General features: G+C 42.8%; 1 long non-coding RNA gene across 2 annotated transcripts in view; it reads right to left on the reverse strand.

Moving 5' to 3' along the window:
* LOC110396393 overlaps positions 1–16,136 on the reverse strand; it is a 49,235-nt gene that overhangs the window by 21,624 nt on the left and 11,475 nt on the right. For both annotated transcript variants that reach the window (XR_002436949.1, XR_002436948.1), the window contains exon 2: positions 15,688–15,853. This is a non-coding gene — a long non-coding RNA (uncharacterized LOC110396393). The remainder of the gene's footprint in view (positions 1–15,687; positions 15,854–16,136) is intronic.

Raw genomic sequence — 16,136 nt, forward strand, 5'->3', positions numbered from 1 at the left:
GTCACTGTGATCTTGCTCCTTCTGTTAACTAGGTTATACCATTTTGAAAGTGCTGAAGACAGAGAAAAGGTTTTTTACTTTCCCCACTTCTCATGTTGAAACTACATTCGCATGGAATTAAATCTTCTATGTTTCTGAGTTAGAGGTCTCTGGAAGAATAGAGGTCTCTCTCAGAATTTCCTGCCTACTATACGAGATCATGATTGAGAAGTTAGGGCTACGTGAACATTATAATTGCGTAGAGTGCACGAGCCTCTCACTGGCTTTGTGGGGCAGCAGTCAGTCAGAACAACTGTGTGAGGTGTGAGCAGGTGAATGATCTACTCAGCCTGGTGGCGAGGCTACAGGATGAAATATATAGATTAAAAAGTGTCATGGGGGACAAACAGAAGGAGCAGGGAAACCACAGTTCACCCATGTGCAAACAGGTTATTTAAAAACAAAAACACAAACCCAAGGCAGCCTGTATCACATCAGGTTCAGGAAAAAAAATTGCAAGGCTGAAGGCAAGAACACAAAGGAAAAAGAGGATGGAGGCAAGCCCGCGCCCGAAGCTGCATACAAAAACCCTCCTGGCCTGCTCCACCCCCCAGGTACCTCTGTCCAACAGGTGTGAGGTGCTGGATGTGGAAGGCCCATCTGAAGGTGGTAACAGCCCACTCAGACTTGACATGTTAACAAAACCAAACCAGGAAAAGCCTTCCCCCAACACCAAAGCTACTTCATTGAAGAAGAAGAGATGGGTATTTGTTGCAGGTGATTCCTCCCTGCAGGGAACTGAACGTCCAATATGCCGAGCAGACCCTCTTCTTAGAGAAGGCTGCTGTCTTCCTGGTGTGCAGGTGAGGGACGTCACCGGGAAACCATCTAGCTTGGTATGACTGACAGACCACAACCCCTTACTGCTTTTCCATACAGGGAGAGATGATGTGGCTACACATGGGCCAAGGGCTACCAATAGGGATTTCAGGGCCTTGGGACAATGGCTAAAGGAATTGAATGCGCAGATCATCGTTTCTTCTCTGCCTCCTGTATTGGATACGGACACAGAAACAAACCAAAGGATCGCATCTTTAAATACCTGGCTTCGTGGCTGGTGCCGCTGCCAGAACTTGGGATTTTTTAACAACCAATTAGCCTACATGGTACCAGGTTTGTGGGCACCAGATGGAGTTTGCTCTTCTCAAAGGGGGAGAAGGGTCCTTGAGGAAAAGATAGCAAGGCTCACCGGGAGGGCTTTAAACTAGGTGTGAAGGGGGATGGAGAGGATAATGAGCCTTCCCACAATAGGGTGTGAGAAGGCATAACTACACTAGAGGGACAGGCTGCTGGCAGGGGCCTTGAAGGACCCGCTGACGTGAGAGGTGCTGGAAAAACTGCAGCACATACAAAACTCTATGATGATAAGGCAGTGACTGCTGGGGCAACAGGAGAAGGCAATGGGGAAATTCAAGGGACGGAACTAAGGAGTTATCCTTTAAGGGAGTGACAAGACCAGCTGCCTAGCTGAAGTGTCTCTACACCAATGCACACAGCTTGGGAAACAAACAGGAGGAGCTGGAAGCTACTGTGCTTCTTGAAAATCATGATACAGTTGTTGTCACCAAAACCTGGTGGGATGATTCCCACAACTGGAGTGTGTCTACTGATGGCTACAAGCTGTGCAGAAAGGACAGGTGAGGAAGGAGGGGAGGGGGTGTTGCCATCTACACTAGCAAAGGAACAGAATGTGAAGAGTTGTCCCTAAAGAACAGTCATAAGCAAGTCATAAGTCTTCCTGAGTCAAGTAACTGATGGCCCCACCAGGGGGGATGCAATACTGGACCTGTTGCTCATCAGTGTAAATGAACTGATTGGTGACATCAGGATTGGAGGCTGCCTGCGCTGTAGTGACCATGCTATGGTTGAGTTCACGCTACAGAGGGACATGAAGTAGGTGAAGAGTAAAACTAGGAAGCAAAACTTTAGGAAAGCTGACTTCTAGCTCTTCAGGGAGTTAGTCAACAAAACACCCTGGGAAACTGTCCTCATGGGCAAGGGTATGGAGCAGAACTGGAAGATCTTTATGGAGACTTTCTTCAGGGCACAAGAGCACTCCATCCCCAGGTGTAGCAAATCAGGAAAGGAAAGCAAGAGACCAGTATGGCTGAACCGGGACCTGCTGGTCAAACTGAAGAGCAAGAAGAAAATGCACAGGCAGTGGAAACAGGGGCAGGTACCATGGGAAGAGTATAAGGAAGCTGCTGGGCTTTCTAGAGATGGGGTCAGGAAAGCCAAGGCCCAGCTTGAACTGAACTTGGTGAGGGATGCCAAAAAGAACAAGAAAGGCTTCTACAGGTACCTCAACTAGAAAAGGAAAGTCCAGGAAGGTGTACCCCCTAGCGAGTGACACAGGCAGGCTGGAAACAATAGAGAAGGAGAAGGCTGAGGTACTTCACAGCTTTTTTAGCCTCAGTCTTCCCTGATAACTGCTCACCACACAGCCCTCAAACATTTGGTTTGGTAGGAGGGGATCAAGGAAGCAAGGTGCCTCCCACTGTAAGTGAAGATCAGGTTCATGACCACCTGAGGAACCTGAACATCCACAAGTCCATGGGTCCTGATGAGATGCATCCCAGAGTCCTAAGAGAGCTGGCTGATGTGGCTGCCAAGCCACTCTCAATGATATTTGAAAAGTTGTGGCAATCAGGTGAAATCCCTGGTGACTGGAAAAAAGGCAACATCATACCCATTTTTAAAAAGGGTAAAAAAGGTGACCCTGGAAACTGCCAATCTGTCAGTCTCACCTCTGTGCCAGGGAAAATCATGGAACAGATCCCCCTGGAAGCTATGCTAAGGCACACAGAAGGCAGGGAGGTGATACAGCAGAACCCTCAGCAGCCTGGAAAGCCAACTGTACCCTGTACATGCCAAAAGAAGCATGACCAGCAGGTCGAGGGTGGTGATCCTGCCCCTCTACACTGCGCTGGTGAGGCCTCACCTGGAGTACTACATCCAGATGTGGAGTTCTCGGTACAAGAGAGACATAGACCTGTTGGAGTGCATCCAGAAGAGGGCAACAAAAACGATCCATGGAATGGAACACCCCTCCCAACAAGGCCAGGCTGAGAGAGCTGGGGCTGTTCAGCCTGGAGAAGCGAAGGCTGTGAGGTGACCTGATAGCGGCCTTTCAGTATCTAAAGGGGAGGGAGCTACAGGAAAGAAGGGGACACATTCTTTTAGCAGGGTCTGTGGCTACAGAAGAAGGGAAAATGGCTTCAAGCTCAGGAAGGGTAGATTTAGGTTAGACATAAGGAAAAAAATCTTTTACAGTGATGGCGGTGAGGCACTGGAACAGGTTGCCCAGTGATGTGGTTGATGCCTCATCCCTGGAGACTTTCAAGGCAAGGCTGGATAAGCCCCTGGGCAACCTGAGCTAGCTGTGGTGTCCCTGCTCACTGCAGGGGAGTGGACTAGATGGCCTTCAGAGATCCCTTCCAACTCTAAGGGTTCTATGATTCTATAGCAAATCAAAAGACCTTCCACCTAAATGTTGTCTTAACAAGAATAGTATTTTTTTAATAACACTACAAATACATAGAGCATTTGGGAAAAAACATTAACAACTGTGTACAACAATCACAAGCAGTAAACTATATAAAATTATCTTTACTGTGTGAGGTACTTAGCACATGGATTTGCTTGTGTGTGAGAAGCCACACTGCAAAGCTACAACTGAGCGTACACTTGGCCTACTTAACTCTATGAGGTAACAATATTTTGTTTGTGAGCGAAAAAGTTTCGATAGAGATATCTGCATGGAAGCTTGACTCAGCCATGAAGTAAGGATATATCTTTAGAGCTCTGCAGCATAGCTGTAACACCAGGGTTTGAAGAGTTGCTACAAGTCAGCTAAGATAGTGTCAAGCCAAAGTTTCTGCATACTGTGATGTGAAGTATTCTCTTAAATTCTCTTCAGTCTCTTCTGAAGAAACAAAAGCTATCATGTCCTTCTTCTCATTTGCTCTGACAGAACTGTGTGCACAGTGATAGTCACTGTTGGGAATACTGCGTGTCCCAAGATGAGTTGTTTTCTGAGCTGTGAAGAATTCACAGTGTGAACCAGCATCGAACTCATACTAAGGGCTTCCTCCTCATAAAGATCTAAACTATCATAGCTGTCTTCAGCTATTGCAGTCATTCCATTAAACTCTGACCACCAGGTAGCAAACCTAGAGATTAGAAAGCAAGTCAATTGGCTGCGGTTTCTTGGATGGTCAAGTCACTTTAATCCAGTAAATTTCTTAGGAACTGCATGTCAGGGTTCTGGCCCAGTTCAGTCTATTACTGTGACTAATGAGGCAGAGGGACCCATGCATGGGCTCATGCCCTGGGAATCAGAGAAAGGGGGTAGGGGGAAGATAGGGAGATGGGCCCAGAGGAGGAAAACAGCTGCAACAGGCTAAGAGAGAAAACTAATTAACTAAATATGAAGTGGAATGCGAGATAACACAATATGATTGGAATTGAAGCTAATACATGAAATAAATAAGAGGGTGAGTGTCCAAAACTAAAGGCCTTACTCTAACGTTGTAGGCGAGGGAGCCAGGGAGGACACACAGCAGAGACAAGCAGAAAGAGAGGGTGGTGGTCTCATGACTCTCAGTCAGTTTTATCTTTCCCTCTGAACAGAAAACAGGAACAGAATAATGAAGTCTTCTAGGAGCTGCAGTTCTTCTCTTCTGGGACTAGGTACCCAGAACTATCAACAATCCACAGGACTGCAGCATTAACTCTTTAACTCCCCGTGCACTACACAATGTTAAGATGTGGAATAACAGTAACAAACCACAAAACCATGACACCGCAGGACTCAGTCAAAAAGCATCTGAGAAAAACATTAGTTCACAGGACTTCTAAAGTGTCTCTCATATCAAGATAGAAAAGCCTTTTCACAAACACTGCCGACTTACAGTGCCCCTAGGAGATATGTTATTACTGTCATTTTACATGAGGGGTAACTGAAGCAATTATACATTTATTTGTTTAAGTCTATACCTAGGAAATGAGCCCCTCTTCATGTCCACCATGAGCAGATAGGCACAAGAAATAATCATGCAGTTTCTTTACATCTCTATTTCTACCTGATATATATGGGCTGGCTATTCTTACTACTCATACATCATTCTAAATGCATACAGCACTTTTTAAACCATAGTAAGTAATATCAGTACATACAGCATGATTCAGTAATGATGGCTATACTAATAAGCTGAATATAGCATGATGGACAAAATCTATCAATTATTATAGCTTTTTAAAAAGAACCTAAGAGGTAGAGATAGGAAATCCGAACAGTATTTAACATTTCCCAAGATGTTTCCAACATCTGCATATCTATTGATATTTTGTAGCACTGATATAGGTTGGCTTAGCAATAGGGATCACTATATTAGCTTAAGGACCAATATAATAATTTAGCAAAAAGCAATTAATACGTGATAGTTCTAAAATTTTCCAGTTTAGCTTTGCTTGGTATGTGAACAGTCTTGTTATTCTGAATGATCCCTGCTTCATTGAAGCACTCAAGTCACAATAGGCTACTTTTATCTTTGCATCCACCATGTGCAAGAATGTTTTCTTGGGTTTCATATGAATTGAGTTATAGTGCACCAAGATAGAAAGTTGCTCATCATGGCATAACAAGCCACGGAAATCTGCCAAATTGGGGCGAAACGCTAAAAGGTCAGCCAAAGGACACTGTGATGAAGCTGAAGGAGAAATAAAGGAGAGGAAGCAGGTGGTAGTATGACCACCATAGATGGGTGTGGTAGTGGAAGCAATAGAGTCTGCAAACAGATAAAAAGGTAAGTATTAATATGCACTTAATCCTTTTTTTTCCTATATGGAACAGTGTAAATAGAGTCCAACTTTAAGTAGATGTAAGATGCAGACATAAACTTCTCCAGGCTTAGATGTGTGTAGCTGTGATCATGTTGCAATACCTCAACCCAGATACTTTGTATTTGTCATTAGTCTTACAGAAAGAAAATTAAAAGTATTGCCAACAAAACAGACAAATTCTTCTATTCATTGTGGATTGTTTCTTTGTTTGTTTTAAAACTGTAGATCTTTCCTTTGGTTTTTGTTGTTTGTATTTAAAATGGAATTGTGGCAACTCTACTCATCACTGTTGACTAAGTAAGCCTTCTTCTGCCTTCCCCACTCATGCAGCTCGGAACTAAAGGCTTTTTCCTCTGTGAAGTTCCTCCATACAGAATGCCTGTTGATAACAACAGTCATTATTTCCACATATCTACTTTAAAAAGAAAGTCAATTTAGGAATCAAACATCTAACAACAAAAACCCTTTGTTTCCTCTGGAGGAACATTTTAAATAAAAGTCACACTGGGAAAAACCTACAGTCCTGTGCAAGGTCACCAGCTGTCTCTAAGACACCTTTGCTTTAAAGGATCAGTCTTTCTCTAGAAAGTCTTTTTGGTTGAATTGCATTTCAGCAAGCACTGGTGAGCCAAAATTGGTGAGATGCATTGGCTACCAATAACATGTACTTTCCAAAAGCTTTAGCAGCCTCTGAACAGAGATTGCGTCATTTTCCTCCTCCCTGTCCCTTTTCCTTCCAGTCAGTGCCCTCAGACTATCTGCTTAATAGAATCTCCACAAGTCCTGCTGGAAAAAATCATCAAGTCTTTGTCACTATCTGCAGCTTGCCATAATTCCCAGCAGGCAGGAAGAAACCTTTTTACTCTTTGGCCCTGGATTTCTGTCAGTTCCTTGAGCTGTGTTCAAACCTAATCTCAGCCCTAGACATACTTTTACCATAGAATCAGCTTTTAAATGACTCCACATTTCTCCTGTCATGAACACCACCTTTAAGCAAGTTCACCTGGAGATTTCATAAGTGGTGCTATTGCTGTTATATGAGAGCAGTTTTCAAAGTGAATCTCTGGACTCCATCACTTGACTCAGCCACAGAATGCATACTGTAAGGGGTGACAAGAAAATAAAGGGCCACTCAGTCAAAAATTTCTTGAAGGTCAGGTTGTTCTGCCAAAATTATCCAGAAGAGAAATGCTTTTTCAGAGGTCACCCTGACACTTGCAGGCTGATTGTTATGGGAAAACTGTGTGTGCAAGAGAAGCAAAGGGCAATAAATGTCCCTTTCATTCAGACAGCTCTGTTGATATTTCTAGGAGACTCATGTGCTTAGAAGGGCTCACATCTGAAAAGCTCTCCAGATTTTTCCTCAGTAGCAGCCCAAGGTTTGCAAGTGCCAAATGCGTTAGCACTTCTCAGGGTAGTAGTGATGATGTTTGTCTAGTAAGTGATGCTAATTAACACCAAACAGGTTCATTCTACAGCCTTCCTGAGGCTGCTGACAGGACAGCATACTACACACCCCTACCATCACCTGTGGTTACCCACATCAAAAGTAGCAGGAGCATTTTGGTTTCTTGCACTCTTGAAGTCTCTCACCAAGCCCAAACTTTTCTTTCGCTCAACAAAACCATGTACAAATCCTTGATTTGTTACCAGCGTCCCTGAGGTATTCATAACCTTGAGTTGAAAGACATAAGCACTGCTAGCTTATATTATTTGAAGACACTGTCAATAATCTGTAATACCTTTTATGTTTTCCATATTTGATCATAGAGAATTATTTTTTAAGTCTTTGATTTGTCCAAGCTTTTCCCTCCTCCAAAATTTTAGGTCAGAACAACTTTATTTTTTTTGTCCCAGATCATCGAAGATGCACAAATGCATATTGCATCAGTGTTTTTTATGTAGTAAACAAATAGAAAAGGAAATAATTCTGACAGATTGGCATCCTGTCTGGGAGGTAGCAAGACATACTGTCAATCATAAGATACCACGGCTGAGAAAGCACTAAAGAGGAAAACAGAATTCCTCTGTTTTTGGTAAAATGACAGTAAGAACATTTGGTACCTAATGAATGATATTTGCAGGATATTTTCATACCTTTCTGTTAACAGAATAGTCTACTTTGATGGACCATTCTCTTCCACAGCACCAACGAACCTTTGAATTCCAGATTAATTTAATCTGTACCCAATGAGAAACTGAAAAGTTGTTTTGAAGTCTTGAAGGCTACAGAAGAACTTAAGCTGGTAGAGGGCACACAAACACGGCACAGACTGATTGAGAATCTGTCAGCCAGAGTGAATGACATTGCAGTGAGCAAGCTGAGACACCTTCCTTTGTGTCTTAGTAATGATAGGAGCAATTCATGGATCCACACTGGTCAATTCATCTACTGGAGAAAGCAGCTGACTCAGTTTTGTACCATGGGATATCACTGTAATATCTTGTTTGACCTCTTGCTGCTCAAAACGTGCATCCATGTGTTTGTACATTATTTACAAAGACCAGTGTTGTCTGGTGCTGTCCGTAATATGTCAGAGTCCTAAGAGAAAAGAGATGAATCTGCAAACATTTCTCATTGTTTACTGGAAATTACACAGGCAGTCCCACAGACTACAGAAGTCCTTGGGAAAAGTCAAGAGAATGAATGCATCATGATATACGTGTATCTCATCTCACCTGATTCTCTATTTCTGGGGCAAATAGACATGAGAACCAGTGGGAAAAGTAGAATTCTAACAGGCTCCCACTGCCTGCTGAGAGAAGAAGGTCAGAGGAATCAGCTCCTTTTCATTGAAAATGTGTGCTAAATATGTTTCCTGTCTGCACATTCAATTTGCCACTGAAAGCTTAATTAGCATTCCTCAGCAACAGGGAAACATTCAGATTCACAAAAATGGTTGGTTTTGGCTGAGGCTTCCAAGCACTCTCTTTAAAATATGCTCCATGGCTATTTTTAAACTGCTTGCAATGTTCACAGCTGAGCGTTTTGATTCAAAGTGAAATTCTTCAACAACAAAAATACCATCAACAGGAGTGATGTGTTTCTGAGCAAAATGGAGAGTGTATGACAAACCTGAAATACATGGAGCTTGGATCAGATGCTACCTAGAGCAGGAACAGTCTTTCCCCTCCTATTGGTCAGGATGAGAAGAAAATGGGGATACTCAGAAGTCAAATGGATTGTTCAACAATTAATAGATAATAAAATATACTGAGAAATTAATAACTTAGAGTTGTTTTCTTGGAGGAGGGTTTCAGAAGCCAAAGTGAAGGAACTGTAAGGTGCCAGTTGAAGTTTCCTTTGGATGGATATGTGCTGAGAGAAACAGCCACCACACACCCAACCATAGTCTTATCAGCTGCAAGGACTCAGAGGAATGCTACAGAAGTCACTGGGTCAGGGAAATGAAATTCTTCTGTAGGAGACAGAAAGGACACATCCAGAGTTACACAAACAGAGGTGAGGCAGGCTTCTCAAAACATCATGTCACCAAATGCACTTTGTTCTGTACTGGAATATTGCAGGTCGCTGCTATTATCAGTCCAAAAAGGACCAAAAAGATAATGACTGTAATTACAGAAGAGGGCTAGGAGCTAGTAATTATACGACAAGCATATGAGAAATTAAACACTTAACTACCATGAAACCGTATCCTCTGTGAGGTCTATCTCTGCAGTTTTGACTGAGTCTTTGTACTTTCAGACTATGATCACATAATAAACTGATTTTGAAAAGCAAAATTAAGTACCTGAGAGAAAATACAAAAATACTTTGAATCATTAATTTGATTAAGAGCATTGACTGAATATTTCAAACATTTATTTAAAATCAGACGTTCATTTAAAACCTGATCACAGAAACTGGCTAGTACATGGTACTCTAAATCATAATACAATTTTGCAATTAATGTTATTTTGTAGAAGGGCAGGCAATGAACTTTCCAGGTCCTTCCAAAGGGGTGTCTGCATAATTCTACCTATTGCCACAACTTAATAGCTCAGGACCTGGCTAACAGGAACAAACCACATGATGTGAAGTTATGTCATTACACTGATGATTTAATGCTAGCCTCCTCATCTCTATCTGCAACAGAGAAGGTGGTAGGCTCTTTGTCTTCTTATTCACAGGAAAAACGATGAACTATCAATCCTCAAGAAGTATAAGGACCTGGATTATCTGTCAGATTTTTGGGTTCTTGTCTAGTAGGGTAAGATAAAAGTCCTACCTAATGCAGCTATTGACAAGACACAAGTATTCACTGTGCAAAATACAGTAGAACAGCTACAAGAGTTTGGGAATATATTGGTATACTAGTGATAATTTATAGCACATTTAATACAGGTCTTAAGACTGATATCAACTGGTTAAAAAAAAGCCAATTGTGGGATTGGGGCTAACAACAGGATGCCTCATGAGGGTAGAGGGGGACAATCCCCTCCCTCATCCTCTCACCCCTCTTCTGATGCAAGCCACAATACCATGGGCCTTCTGGGCTGCAAGCACACACTGCTGGCTCATGCTAAGTTTTTCATCAACCAGGACCCCTCAGTCCTTCTCAGCAGGGCTACTCTCTAGGAGTTGTTCTCCCAGTTTGTATACACATCTGGGATTACCTCTACCCAAGAAACTCCCTAGGCAAGTGCACTCTTACTTACCAACCCCTCACAAATAGCAAAACACCAAAAAGGAGAGGGAGAATGAACATGCCAGCGGTGGATTCAATAGGTAGTGTCAGCAGGGCATCCCCTGCTTCTAAGGGCACTCTTCCTCTCTCACACACTGCAGCCTCTCTCCTGCTTTTATTCTCTCCAGGGTCTGCAGGGTTTTTTCCACTTGCACACTGTACCCACATGGCCAACACACAATACAGAGCCCAAGCAGAACACCTGCTTGCAAAACATGTCCTTGCTAAAACAAGATGAACTACCAAGGTCAGCTCTCTCTGCCATGCAAGATGTTTGTGGCTGTAGCCATAGATATCACTTCCCTTAAAACCGTTAGAATACTTTGTCCCATCCTGGGATCATTTTCGGTCAGGGGCCTTTTGGGACCCCGACACATGCCATCCTGCCTTTCTGGGTTGGAACACAATGGTTCCTTAAAGCCGTCAGAATACTTATTTGTATTACGACATTAGGAAAATAACTATTCGTATTTAAAGAGAATAGTGACTAAAAGTGTGTTTACAGAGGAAAATAAATGCAAAGTTCACAATACTGATTTCTTTAAGTCACTGATTCTAGAAAGTATTTGTGAAGAACAGTCCTTACTGAATAGAGAAACTTTCTTAGGTCAGGACCTACACAAGACTGCAATTACATGTGCTGCTTCAGATCCCAGCTGTTCATGTTATTTACAAACCTGCCTTTTAAGAAGTTTTCAAGCAAGGAAAGAAAAACTAGAAAGGAAGAAAAGAAATAGTGACGTATTTCAAAAATCACCATTCCATCATATCTGAAAATCATCATTCCATCACCATCAGAAATAATGTCTACTTGCACACATAAATCTGCCTAGAGCACTTGTAACTTTTACTTTATTAGAAAGTAAGAATGATGCCTACATCTCTTTCTCTATTTCTTTCTGGAAAAATCCTGCAGTAGTAAGTACTATACATAAATATTTATCAGAGGAAAACAATGTTATATTTAATTTTTAATCTGAGATCATGGATATTATTAATGCTGCCTGAAAAGTTAAGGGGAATAATTTCATAATTCAGAACTGAAAAGAACTGCAAATGAACTGCAAGCAAACAGAACTGAATTGTGTTTTGCAAAGATCTGAGAAAGAATTGAGGACACGCAAGCTACACGTGAAAGACTACAGAAAATCAGATATATTTAACATGTGGCAGACCTCCTTGCCTTGAGTTCTGCCCCCTGAGTTCCCACACTCTGGGGACAAATCTGCCACTGTGACTGCAGTCCTGGGACATGATTGAGCTCCAATCTCAGAGTTGCTTTTGTTTTGTTTCACATTGCTTGCTCTACTGAAAAAGGTTTTGGCATTAATGGTTGCAAGGAAAAATGTTTTGAGAACTGAAACCAAACGTAGCCTGCGGGAAGAGCGCTGGCTCCAGCTGCAGGGATGTGACAAGAGACAGGAGCACAGAGAGGACTGTGGGCAGTTCCCCCAGCTGTTGGCAATCACTTCCCTCACCCTGTCAGCCATTTTATTAAACAAACAAATCACAAAATACACTGAATGGCAAAAGAAGGTGATGACAGTGCATTCTAACAGGATACAAACACTACAGAGTAATAGCAGGTAAAAAGACAAAGAAAAACTTGCTCACCCCCTACCAGTGACAGCTCAGAGTGCAATCAATCTAGAAAAATGCGGCACTCCTGCTGCTAACACTTAAATGAGGGTGAGGAGGGGTGGATCCTGGCTCCACCCTTTCCAGTCACTCAGGTGCACTGCTTGCACCTCAATGATTGGTTCAGGCTGTGACCTGGCAATTCCACTACATATATCACATAGCATAAAGGGGAAAGTGTTTTAGGAGTTTAACACCATCCATTTTCACAGACTAATTTTAATTTATTCATGACAGCCTACAGGACAGGAGAGGAAAAAATTAAAGATACATAACAGAAACAAGCACTGAATATTTCAAATGTTTATTTAAAATCAGACATTCATTTAAAATCAGTTCAGAGCTATATATTTCAACAAATGAAGTAGAGACTTTTTCCTTTGCAGTGGATTAACTCAAAGACATTATTTGTAGTGTGGAAAATTAGAATCTGGAATCTATATGTGGGTAACAAGAATTTCAGGACAGCTGCAGTGAAAACATTAGGAAGCACCAGCAGAGTTCTCCATGAGAACCTGGAGGCGATCATTGCACTGTATTTAAACAATTCTGCACTGACTTAAGCAAGTGAGACATATTCCAGGTGTAATGCTACAATGGGTTGGAAAGTACTACAATAATAGCAGAGTGGCAAAGTCTTTGGCTACAGCAAACGAGAATATGCTCACATGCAGCAGACACAGAAATGAAGGAAGAGAGCTGCTTATCTTTGGAAGGCTTCAGGGAGGCACAGATCTCCAGCAAGAAATACCCCCACCTCCACTGCCAACCCTTAAATGAGGTCTGGGAAGGGGTGGATCCTGGCTCCACCCCTTCCAGTTACTCAGGTGCATTGCATGCACCTGAGCTCCCCTGGGTTGGCTCTGCCTTCCCACCAGGTGCTCAGTCACTGCTTCAAGCCATAACTTAGCATTTCCACTACACCATGTCTACAGAGAGTCCAGAATAATGGGGTTGATTAAAATACATAATCAAGCATTTTTGTACAAACACAATGATATGAAGGAAAATCCATTTGAGGGCATTTGAGGACACACATTCCACACTTTTGGTTCTCTGTTTCAGTTTGGCCACTACGTGCTGAGTTGCCCACATCCACAGGAGGGGCATCAGGAGTCAAGTGCTGACTGTTCTGTGGGGGTCCAGTTCTTTACTCATGGTAATTAGAAGACCCCAGGATCCATATACTTCTTTGTCTACGAACATCAAAAGCTTTTGACATATCTCTGCAGAACCTCTTGCAGCTCTGTGATGTTTACATCATTCGAATTACCCTTTGAGTAAAACCTTAAATTGGAATGCACCATAGCATACGGCAGAAGCATAGGGCACGGGTGAAGAGCTAATAAAAAATTTACCATCATCCCCTCTCTGGGACGAGGATTTTGAAGAAAGTCTCACATATTTGTCCAATGTTTTGTCCATTTTTAATTCCAACTGAACTCAAGGTCCCTCCCTTTCACCTTCATGTAGATGTAACCAGTGCACTTCCTTCCCACCTCCCTCCCCTCTAAGAGCCGTATCAGAGTATGATTTTCACCATTGGGTAAGTAATGGAGGCTGTGCATTGGGCAAAAATAGGCCCTTCATTTCCTTTGCTTCTGCCTTTATTTCTGTGTTTATGGAAACATAAACACTAGGAAGGGGCATCTAGAGAGTTTGGTTCTTTGATGGGCGGCTGCCCTGAGCACTGCTCTATTACAATACAGCCTATTATGTGAATATAGAGACACAGCAGCAGCACGGTAGATGCTCAAGCAACACTTGCTACTATGACAGGGCTGCTGCCTGCCGCCTGGCTCCTCTTGGAATCTCCTACGCTGCCTGCCTCTTCTTGGAATCTACAACACTGCCTGGCTTTTCTTGGAATCTACTTCACTGCCTGCCTCTTTTTTGGAATCTACTACACTGCCTCCTTCTTTTATGGAATATACCACGCTGCCTGCCTCTTTTTGGAACATATTGTACCTTCTGGTTCTCTTTGCCACATACCATACCGCCTGTCTCTCTTTGGAATAGAGTATGCTGCCTGGCTCTTCTTGGAATATACTACGCCACCTGCCTTGTCTTGGAATGTACTATGTCACCTGCCTCTTCTTGGAATATACTACAGTGTCTGCATCTTCTATGGAATGTACTACACCACTTGCGTCTTCTATGGAGTACACTACACTGCCTGCCTCTTTTATGGAATACACTACACTGCCTGCCTCTTTTATGGAATACACTACACTGCCTGCCTCTTTTATGGAATACACTACACTGCCTGCCTCTTTTATGGAATATACCACACCACCTGCCTCCTTTTGGAATATACCACATCACCTAGCTCTCTTTGGAATATACCATGCCGCCTGGCTCTCTTTGGACTGGTTCTCTTTGGAATATGTCACGTTGCCTGGCTCTCTCTGGAATAGAGTACACCACCTGGCTCTTATATTTGCAATGTCTTTTTGTTTCTATAACTGTACTGCATTTTCCTTGCTGTATCATAGAATGACTTGGTTTGGAATGAACCTCGAGGATCATCAAGTTCCAACTCCCTTGCCACAGGCAAGGTTGCCCTGCGCTATATCAGTTACTATGTCTGTTTGCTCAGGGCCCCATCCCTCATCAACCTGAACACCTCCTGGGATGAGGCACCTACAACTTCTCTGGGCAACCTTTTCCAGCACCTCACCACTCAGTAAAAAAAAATTCCCCTCACATCTAATCTAAATCTCCCCTTCTTTAGTTTAAAACCATTGCCTTTGTTCTATCACTCTCTACTCTTCTAAAATGTTGATTTCCCTCATGTTTCTAAAACCTAAATATTGGAAGGACGTAATGAGGTCTGCCTTTTTCATGCTGAACAAACCCAACTCCCTCAGCCTTTCTTCATAAGAGAGGCGCTCCAGCCCTGTGATCATCTTCACAGCCCTCCTGCGGACCCTCTCCAAAAGCTCCACATCGTCCCTGTGTTGTGGGCCCCAGACTTGGATGCAGTACTCCAGCTGGGGCCTCACAAGGGTAGAGTAGAGGGGGACAATCCCCTCCCTCTCCCTGCTGGCCACCCCTCTTCTGATGCAAACCACGATACCATGAGCCTTCTGGGCTGCAAGCACACACTGCTGGCTCATGCTAAGTTTTTCATCAACCAGGACCCCTCAGTCCTTCTCAGCAGGGCTACTCTCTAGGAATTCTTCTCCCAGTTTGTATACACATCTGGGATTACCTCTACCGAAGTGCAAAACCTTGCACTTTGTTTTGTTGAACTTCATTAGGTTTACACTTTTAGAGTTTATCAAGGTCCCTCTGGGTGGTGAATGCATTCATAGAAGGAGTTTGGGACTGGGTGCCTGCTTGAAGGTTCTTATTTACAAAATTCTAGACCTTTTAAAATATTGCTTACCAGGATACTCACTTAAAAGCATTCACTTACAAAGTTAGTCTGGCACAATGCTCCAATTACAAAGTATGCTCAATGAATATAAGGTACCTCTTAACGAAGTTTTGTCAGCTCTCTTCTTCACAGTATCAGTTATTGCATATTTATGCTCCTCTTCACATTCCTCTTTTTGTATTGATATTGAGAAAGCTGGTATACCAGTGTTCTTCCTTTCCCTTCCTTTCATTCCATTCAGACTCCAGTAGGGTTTTGGTCCCTAGAGAAGAAGAACGATATAGAATAGAGAGAAAATTACAAGCCACATGTTCAGCATTAGAATCATAGAATCACCAAGGTTGGAAAAGACCTCCAAGATCATCCAGTCGAACTATCCACCTGCAACCAATATTTCCCACTAAACCACGTCCCTCAGTACAACATCTAAACATTTCTCGAACACCTCCAGGGACAGAGACGCACAGGCAACTTGGTGTCATCTGCAGACTTACTCAGGATGCACTCAATCCCCTCATCCAGATCACTGATAAAGACATTGAACA

This window comes from Numida meleagris, chromosome 1 (genome assembly GCF_002078875.1).
Source record: "Numida meleagris isolate 19003 breed g44 Domestic line chromosome 1, NumMel1.0, whole genome shotgun sequence".
In the NCBI taxonomy this organism is placed as follows: Eukaryota; Metazoa; Chordata; class Aves; order Galliformes; family Numididae; genus Numida; species Numida meleagris.